The sequence below is a fragment of the Lepidothrix coronata genome, unplaced genomic scaffold (assembly GCF_001604755.1).
Source record: "Lepidothrix coronata isolate B3197 unplaced genomic scaffold, Lepidothrix_coronata-1.0 Scaffold145, whole genome shotgun sequence".
NCBI classification, from domain to species: Eukaryota; Metazoa; Chordata; class Aves; order Passeriformes; family Pipridae; genus Lepidothrix; species Lepidothrix coronata.
This window is the reverse complement of record NW_016690325.1, coordinates 444,633-454,707: the sequence shown is the minus strand read 5'-3', so window position 1 is coordinate 454,707 and position 10,075 is coordinate 444,633. Positions and strand designations below refer to the sequence as shown.

The 10,075-nt window shown below is 40.1% G+C and overlaps 1 protein-coding gene across 5 annotated transcripts in view; it reads right to left on the bottom strand.

Moving 5' to 3' along the window:
• Positions 1-10,075, bottom strand: part of SORCS2 (sortilin related VPS10 domain containing receptor 2) — a 600,944-nt gene that overhangs the window by 442,499 nt on the left and 148,370 nt on the right. Inside the window, exon 1 of one of the 5 annotated variants that reach the window (XM_017828055.1) lies at positions 9,678-9,998. The exons of the other annotated variants lie outside the window; for them this stretch is intronic. The gene's annotated coding sequence lies outside the window, so the exon portion shown is untranslated. Of the gene's footprint in view, positions 1-9,677; positions 9,999-10,075 lie in introns of those variants that run through there. 5 annotated transcript variants of the gene reach the window in all.

Below are 10,075 nucleotides of genomic sequence, written 5' to 3'. Positions count from 1 at the left end.
TCTCTTATCTAAATCTTTTCTATCTCTCCTCCAGCTCTGTGGACACTTAAGTAATGAACACTTAATTTCATTATTCAATGAAATTAGAACCCAAAAGGTTAGTCCAAAATTAGAAGAACTCTAGAATGCATGTGGAATCATCCGTGATTCCAGAACATACAATATTGGTGAGGAAATGACACAGAGCACATAGAAAAGAACAGTTTTCTTTGTACCTCCATAGCCTGTAGCTGTCACTTCAGCGTATGGAGACCTACAGAAAATGTTATTTTTACAAATTATTCAGGAGCCTTGTTTTGGCACTGTCAGAGCGTGCAAAGTAATTGCCCCAAATTTCTGAACCCTTAAATGCAGCTCTATGGCATTAAAAACCAGATTCCGTGTCTGAGAGGAGCGTACAGACTGCAGTGGCATCAGCAGCAGGGAGCTGTCATTCCACCCGCCTGCTGCAGAACACGTCAGGGAGTCAAGGCACGGGAAAATGAGAACTGATGAATCCATGTAACACTTCCTCGAGGTGATGGCAAGTTAACACGCAGGTCCAATCAGAGCTTTCAGCATGCAAAAACAAAATCAAAGCAGGGCCCTTGAGGTACTAAATATAGCTCCGACTCTAAATTTCCTGAGAAATGTTAAGGAAAGATGGAATGCATAAGAAAATTGATTTATCCTAATACAGAGTCTAGAGCTATATCTGATCTTTGGACACCTGCCTATCAAGCCACATTTTAACCAACTGCCTCCAGTGGCTTAGTTCATGTCTTCATATCTCCTTAAAATGGTTATTACAAGAACTGCTATCAATTTGAATCTGGCAGTACAACCCACAGTCTGGTGCTATTAAAAAATACATTGGACAGGATGATGTACTAGATGACGCTACGCACCCAGAAAGCATTTGCTGAGAAACTACATTACAGCTTTGCAAACACTGCAGCAAGTGCATTGTCACAGATGTGTGCATTCCGGAGCTCACATGCAAGCACGCACCCTGCAATGGCTCATGTATATACAAACATATGAGCATTGACACTCTAAGAGAAAAGGGCAACATGTTTGATCTGTGAGTAAAATAACAACAGATCAAATCAAGGAAAAGTGAATGAAGAAAACGAATGCATCAACTCTGCAGAGCAGGCACATCACTTTAAACTTGGAAAGCACTACATTAGGCTGCCACATTTCTACAAAAAATGAGCAGCAGGTAGAACAGCTCCACAGGCTTACAGCAGAACCCCCACTGCTGTCCCCACTCTGGCTGCAGTGCAGGGCAGACACTGTTCCTGCCCACTGTACTTCATAACAGCATCCCTGGGACCATGTGCCTGCAGGCCTGGGGCTGGATTTGGTTTGGCATTTTTTCTGCCAGGCCTGCTCTATTCCAATGGGCACTGAACTGCTGCTACAGCTGTAGCTGAAGTCTCAGGACATGGTGCACATATGATCAGATTGATTACAACTGTAAGAGGAAGGAGGAAAAGAAAGAGAACAGAAATCAATGACTTACTGTAGCAAGAAAGAACCAATTATTAAGCAAATCTGCTCTTGCTACTTCTGTCACACAACCTCATCCATTAAAGTTCCATCATTATTTGAATTAACTGTTGCTGTCACAGCAATAATATTCACAATCAGACACTCACATTCTGCAACTACCCAGCTTCTATTAGAACCAATTTAGTGATGCCGCCTGCAACTAATGAACTGGTTTGTAGTTTAATTATAGTGCTTACCAGATAATTTATCACACAGCAATAAAGTTTAGATTTACTTCTCATACAATGCTGCTGCATTATTAGATGTATACATGAAGCTGCATTTTGCTCTCAATTACGTACATGTAAATCTTGAGCAACCCTACTGAAGTCAGTAGTTATTTTGAATTGATATGCTGCTACTTTGCATTCAAAAATCTGTAATAAAGAGCAGAGTTTTATTCCATGTATGTGCATTACTTATAGCACTCCAGGTGGTTACTTTGATAATGATACAGAACATTTTTGTACTGTTGAAATAAATGCCAATCCTGTTACAGAAAGTGGTTTTATAATAAGAAAGGAAATGAACTAAACATTTAGTGCAAGAAGCAGCATGCAGACAATTCCTGCTATATAGTCAAAGATGATTAACTAAAAAGGAAAACTACTCTCAAAAAGGTAGATTTAATTTGCCTTAAAACCAACTTAGTGAACTATTAGCAAGCAGAAGCTGTTGTATAAAAATCTGAGATTAATTAAAGTATTTACAAAGCTCACAGTGAAAAAAAAAAAAGGATTGGTTTTTGCAAGCAGATAGGAATAAATACAAAAAAAACCGGATAGAAAGATAAAAATATGACATTATTTTTCACATTACAATACTATATAGTTTAGTTCTAAAGCTACACAGGACCCAAACTCCAAATTTTTTAAAGCCTGAACCTGGAAAAACTCGATACTAACAGGTAAATTTTTTATTTTTTTTTTTTTTATTTAGCATAGTGGTACCATTTTACAGCTTTGACCGTGTATAGGCATAGAGTGGCTTGCACTCTTTCACATACCCACCTTCTAAGTAAACAGAGGCATTTAGTAATGAAGACTGTGATTCTGCTCACATACCAGTGGTAAAAGTTGAGCAGTGAAAGCAAGGGAACTCTTATATTAGCCTTATAATCCCTCTTTGGGATGTCTGGCTTGGGAATACCATAGAAAGCCTGATCCACTCTTCTATCAGTTCTCCTTTCAGTGAAATGGGGCTTAGAATACTGACAGTTAACTCACATTGCAGGTATTTGGGAAGAGTACCTTCTGCATGATTTGTAACTCACTCTGACCTGTTCAGTGGCAGACCCAGTCAAACAAAACAGATTCATATTCTCAGAGATTTTGCAAAATGTGGGCTCTGTTCCTGGGGATTCAGGTCTTGAGCAGATGCAGAATGTATAAATCCAGATTACTGAATTTCCCTTCATATATACCCCTTGTTTGCAAAAAGGTGATACTACTGTTTCCTTCATCTACTGCTAATACCTGTATATTTAGACTGCAAGTCTATTAAATCACAGTGGTTTCTTGGTTCTGTCCTGTAACAGACAAGGTACTAACTGATGGTGGAACAGGTAGATGCCACCAGTATAAAAATAGCTAATTACAAATATAAAAAAATGGGTTGTTCTGAATGATGCATGATATTTTTCAACACTGGAAAAACAATAATAAAATACACTAATTTAAAAACTTTAGGTTTTTAAAAACATTACACATTCTTTACTATGGTTTGCTTTTAACTCTTCACTTTTTAATGAACAGGAACATTTTGGCTAGAACACCCCATGAGATCTCAAAGCCAACAGCAGGTTCTATCGTATCAGAAACTTCGGCCCAAGCTGTGAAACTTTAGCTAGCAGAATGACTTTGAAGTTGCTAGAGTTCTGCAAGAAACATGGTTTTGACCTAAAACTGGAAATTTTAGAAAGGATAAGATAAAGAAAAATCCAAATGGCATCCAACCTGTGCCCCCAGCCCTTGAAAGTGTGAGTTTTATTTCTCAAAAACTCTTTCCTCTGAAGCTGGCTTTCTCCTCAAACTAGCATGCCTTCAAATGGTCTGTGCGTTTGCCCACACAGCAGGCAAAGGGCTGACTGCTGGTTTAAGGTGCTTACCTCTACACAGATTTTTATTCCACAGCATCCTGTATGTATTGGAATGGCAGTAAGGCCTTGGACACAATAGAAGGAAAGAAAAATCGCAGAAAAGAGAATTCTAAAATACTTGGTTGGGGGGGCAGGAAATATGCAGGTACACACACACACACATAGACAAAATCAATACTAACTTATTTACATTTCAAAGCTGTGGCTGATAGGAAACCAGGAAGATTTCTGTCCTGAGGTTTTAAGTCAGCGTGATCCAGAGTTAGGGGCTCTTTGCCAAGTCAGATCCAAGTTTAGATTTCTGATATATACAAAAGCTCAGGAGCTGAGCTCAGCAGCAGCAGAAGAAACATCTGCCACATGCACATCTTCTGTCTGTATATTCCCCATGTCAAATTCCTTACCTTTTTAACCAAATTCCCGAAAGCCTTCAATGAATGACATTCCTTGGTGTCGTATAACAGTGAAGGGAGAATTAATTAAAAAAAGATCAAAAAGAAAAGAGAGATAGGAGTGTGTAGGGAGGAGAACGGGACAGTTCATTTTCACCTCTCAGCATCACTCACCCACACAGGCAAGCTGAAAAAATTGCAAGGATGGCACTTGCAGACTACTAAACACCAAAGAAATCTAATGGAGGGGCTCAAAAAGAACTGATAGTGGTGCATTCAGACTATCCTCCTACCTCCCACCAGAGATGAGCTAGAAGTATAACCAGCCCTGGTGAGACTGCAGTTGGAACTGGCTAGTACAGCTAACCTTCCTGGACCTTCACTGAAGAAACACTATTAAATTGGATTTTATTTCTGTAGTTTAAGCTCCTACACGTGAGACCACAAAAATTATGTTCGTCCATCAATCTCTAAAAGGCATCTACATATTGTACTTGGCAAGAAGCAGCCGAGTATTCAAGAACACCATGCCACTCTTGTCTGTCTTGCATTTATATATTGATCATCCATGTGAAGTGACCACATGGATTTAGCAGGCTCACGTCACCAATGAGCTGTGTCAAATCAGTTACAAAAATGCAATGATCACGGTATTATTGGTCTTTCTCTCCACAATTAAGTCAAATGCTTGTCTTTACTGAACTCCCCCACCTCCTGCTACCTCTTCCTTTAGGCTGCCAACTCCTGGCATTTGTCACAGATAGAAAGTGCTCATTTAGAAATTAGATGCCTGGGAAAAGCTGAATAAAGCTGAAAAGAGTTGTTCCATCATATTAAATGCAAAATAAATATAACCTCATAGTGATACCAACAAATGACATAGGACTAAGTAGAAGTGCATACAAAGAAAGCAACAGCTTCCCCTTATTGCCCCATTGGCAAGTCCTTTACCAAGTTCACCTCTATGTTGGTCTCTGACCTCTCTCAAACTTCTCCTAAGTGTGCAAGAAAGATTTTGACAATGACATCTGGCAACTCCGATGCTGCCCTGAGCCCACTTCCACCTTCCTGCAGCAATCCAGCAGACCTCAGAAATATTTCTCCTTTCTGCCTCAGCCTAAACCAAACTATGGAATCTCTTGGTTTCGATTTCCTATTCCACCACAAGTCCCAGAAGCCACTGCTGTCACTGGACTCCCCGGTAATATCCACATGCAGGATTAAAATTAAGGGACAGTTAACACCCTTTCATTCACTTTTGACCTAACTGCAGTTTAGGCTTAGCCTAAAGTGGCAAAATCGAGAAATACATATAGTCAAGTTCCACAAATTGAGTTAGAACTTGTTATCTATAATATTTTGATACTACAGAGAGATTAATAACAAAAATATGTCAGCCTTCAAGATAAACAGGGAAAACAACATTAAGTAAGAAACTAAGATAAGGCTTGTGCAGCTTTGGGGCTTTTGGTATCAGTTTGTTCCACACACACAGGCTGTATTTGAGTTACTTAAATATAAGACACTGGTCACTTTTAATATGTAATATGCATAGTTTTTGTATTTCTAGAAGCTTTTTTGGTCAGAATAGTTGGATTTGTTGTCATCTAAAATATAAAGCTATTTAGTCATAAATACTTAGGGCAGCAGCAGCAGAGACCCCCTGTGACTATTGCCTAAAATCTGCATTTTTATTTGAGCCATATTGAATTTAACTATTCTAATGATAACTGCTCTCACTAGGAGGTCACAGTATTACATTTCTCAGTTTGTAGGGAGAGACTGCAGCTGAACACCACTCCAACATAGTTTTCTGCTTCTCTGCTTCATGCTTTAAGGAGGCATCTTCTTTTACACAGCTTTTACCTCCTGCAAAGAGGTTAACCTTTGCATGTTAAACATCATGCAAAGATCCCACCCATTTGACTGAAAAAAATATACAGCACAAGGCAGGCCTACACTACAAAATTACTGATTTTAATTGAAGGTACTGACGATCTCTTCCGAGGTTTGGTTGTTTTAATTCAGCCGCTAGTTTCTCCTCCCTTATAAAACAGATCAAGCACAAAGCTACTACACAGCACTTTGTATTCCACATGTAACTTCAGTGAGCTGGATAAAAGGACTGTGGTAAGCAAATATCTGGAAGACCATCACCAGAGGCAGCACACCTTTTTCTTCTCCAGTTTTGCACATGAGTGCAATGTCATGGATCCAGTAGATGTGCATGTGCTTACGAGCCACACAAGGCAATGGCTGGACCACTGTAAGCAAGAGGAGGATTTGGTTCGTGGTCCCAGCTCATAGACATTTGTAATTTCATATTTTGACAAGTATCCTGTCTTACCTCTCCTCTAAAATTTAAAACAAGTGTTCTTTTGCAACTCTTCTCTGTACCATAATATAAAAAATAAACAAAGAAAAAACAAGAAACAAAAAAAAAAACCCAGCACATTACTTACTGTCAAACTAACACTGAACAAACACAGAAACAATGACAGTAGATACATAACAATTGTTATTTTCTACTCAGATCCTTCATAGTAGACATCTGCCAAAAGCTAAGTTAATTTCCAAAGCCTAAAATTCTTGAAAAGCCAGAAGCACTCTGGAGAGTTTTCCTACTTCTCTGACTGTTGGACTACATTATGTGCACACAACTGACTCCAACAACTTACAAAAAAAAAGCATTATTTATGCTTGAGTGAGATCGAAAGCATATACAGTAAATATTTCTGACAAGATGAGGACTATTCCTGAATAAGCATCCCACGGAACTGGAGTGGAAAGGGAGAGTTCATCTTCAGCTCTGGTACAGAGGCTTGTAACCATCTCTATTCCTTCCCGGAGTAGAAGAAAGCATAAATACTGGAAAGATCTTGAGTCAAATGCTGGCCCCAATGATTTCAGATGAGTCAGCATTTCATCCCACACTGAATATGGGAGATTTATTTTGTAAGCAAACATCAGGAAGCACAGAGAAGAAAATAAATGCAGCTTCAGAATGTGACTGCTGACAATCAGCCTCCTGACCTGCAGGACCCTCCAGAGGGGTGAAAGAGAGACACTGGCTGCAGCAGAACAGCACAAATGCTACGGGCTGGCTCCTGCTTCAGCACCACAAATGTTTGGGGCTTATTCCTTATTACTGCTACTGCCTTTCTAAATCCCTCTGGTAAAAAGAAGTAGACTTCCCTTTAGGTCTCTACTTTCTGCATTGTAAACGGAAGCATACAAAAGGTTTTATTTACACTTTTAATTTCTACTGGTCCTATACTGCCTCTTGGATAACATATAGTAAAAGATGCTGTGCAACTGCATCCATGTGCTCGGGCTCTGCCCATCTCAGCACACCACAGATCTCTCCCTGAGATACTTAGTGCAGGAAGCAATTTATTGCAAAACATTTTCAATCATCATATTTGTTTGTCTTCATATCCTTTACCTCTGTCCTACTCGTTCCTGGTGGACTAATCTCACAACGGAGTAACCACATTCCTGGTTCTTTGGGCACACATGGGACACAGGAGGCAGGGTTGCTAAGGTGTCACTTCAAAAGTTGATTTAATGCCCTTAAGGTACACACTGTGCATACCTAGATTTCAAAAGACTAATGAGATGGAACAGATAAGGTTGACCCCAGCAAAAGGTGGAAATTACTACAAGTGAGGGTATCTTGAGGTAGGTGCCAGCCAAAGTTCAGACATCATGCTGTCACAAGCACGGGGTCAACACTTTTGCCTCACTATGTGGCAGTGCAGCAAATAATAAATGAATTGCATCTAAGAGGGCACACAGCTGTGTAAATCTGCACCCTCTGGGCACAGAGTGCTTACAGCAGTAAATGCATGGAGTAAAACAGAGGTGCCCAAAGTACACACAGGTAATGAGCTATACCCTTGTTCGACCTGAGATACTACTCAGTGCAACTGAAGATCAGAGTTCAGGTTTTACCAAGCAAGGAACACATTTGACTTGGAGAGCATTATTCAGCATGTCATGGTACTCATTAAGTGTAAATCTACAGTCATTCTGCAACAAAAGCTGGAATAACATCAGTGTAAAAAAAGGTGAGATTTAGAAAAGAATTAGGCAATCTCCCTGCTTTGTTTTGCATGGACTAATTAACAATAACTGCAAACTTCACTAATGAGGCAGGCTTTATCTAAGTGTAAGCAGCAAAAAATAACCTCCTAAGCAAATCCCAGTCTAAACATTAGCTCTTCCTCAAACTTAAAAATGCATTCCATACCAATTTATTTTAATTACCCATAAGCAACAGGGGGGAAAACCACTCACATCTTAGTCATTTAAGTCCACGTTTCACTAGTACACAGATGAGTTACAAAGACCTCCATAACACAGCTCAGGACAGAAATGCTGACAAGCTGTTGAATCTAACGATGCAACAGAGAGATTAAATTTACCTCACAAACTATTTGAATCCAGACAGAGACAGATGGAGAAAAGTGTATCAAATGTTGATATTTCAGGGGTAAAATTTACAATATCAATTTAGAAAACATAAAGTCTACTAAAGCCTGAATCCTCTAGTCCACAGAGATCTCAAATACAACTGCTGAAGGATCTATGCTACAATTAATTTGTGCAGATATTCTGAATACATATATTACATGTTTCTACCCAGCTGCTCTATACCCCATGAAAAGAGAGCTGAACCTCACTGTCCATCCACAGGAGCTGGCTTCAAATGCTGGCTCTGATTTCATTCCTTTCTGAGACTCTGGGAAAACAATTTAACTGCTAATGGTTCAGTACTAATGCTGCACAACCCCCCGGTCTACTAAGAGTCAACTAATGAATTCTTCAGGAGCATGTAATTTAACTGGATGCGACTTTCCACTAGGATTGCAAAAATCCACCAAATGGTCTCCTGTCTCCTCCCAAGAGCAAGTCTTGCCAGGCACAAAGTCACAGTCTCAGTTCTACCCAATAGCCCTTCCCCCGGCTTCTTCCTTGGGAAGACCTGAACCCTGGCAGACACATTACTCTAGCTGCTCCATCACCCAGGCACAAGTTTGGGCAAACCAGGAGCCAGAGCCACCTGCAGCTGACCCTGGCATAACACAGGCTCTTGTCTTGGTCAGACAGTGTTGTCTCAATCTCCCTACTTTACACTGTTAACCTAAAATTACTTTTCTTCATCCTGTAGACAACCACAAAGCCATGTTATTTAGTGAATGGGAACTACATGTCCTAGTCTACAAATCTGTAGTACTACCCTGGTTCTTGTCACTGCATTCAAAGTGACAGAGAACCAAGAAAAACTGAGCAAAATTCTTCTCCCATCTTCTCACTTCTTCATCTACTACGAATATTAGCCCTGCATATCCTTAAATAACTTTTTCAACTCTTCAGTCATCTTCACATGATTAAAGTAAAACCTTCCCGTTTACATGCAACAGCCTCTTTTCCTCAGGTGATGTTCACCCTCTGCTCAGTATCTTTATTTTCATGCTGTTAACAACTCAGTAACTAATGATGGCAGCTAAGTCTGACTCTTCCACCCATTCTTTGTCTGAAATTACAGGATGTGACTAACATGGTACATTTCTGTAGGAACAGAAGTGCCATTGGCATCACATGCAGGACTAAAAACAGGTGAAAAATGTACCTCCTCCACCACTGACCTCAGCTCAGAAGAAGAGGTCCTCTTCTTCTCCCTGCCTTTGCAATTAGCATCCTTGGTAAAAGCTACAGAAGACAGCAGATAGTTTGGCTCAAAAATTCATTTTCCCAAATTAAAATTTCTTCAAGAAAAGGGTTGCAGCAGCTTGAGCAATACAGTCTTCACATCACAGAGGGACCATCAAGACACTGCTGCGTGTTTACCAGCTGGTTGGGGATGAGGTGGGAATTAGAATAAAGCAGAGAGAGGCACATGCAGAGAAGTGATGAGGGTGTCCCAGCTGGATGCATCTACAAGCCAACACACACAGCTGTCAAGTGGTTCGCAGACAACGACAGCCCTGACTGTACCACACGCTGAACTGGATTACACAGGTCCTCTGAACCTGAACCTCTCAAA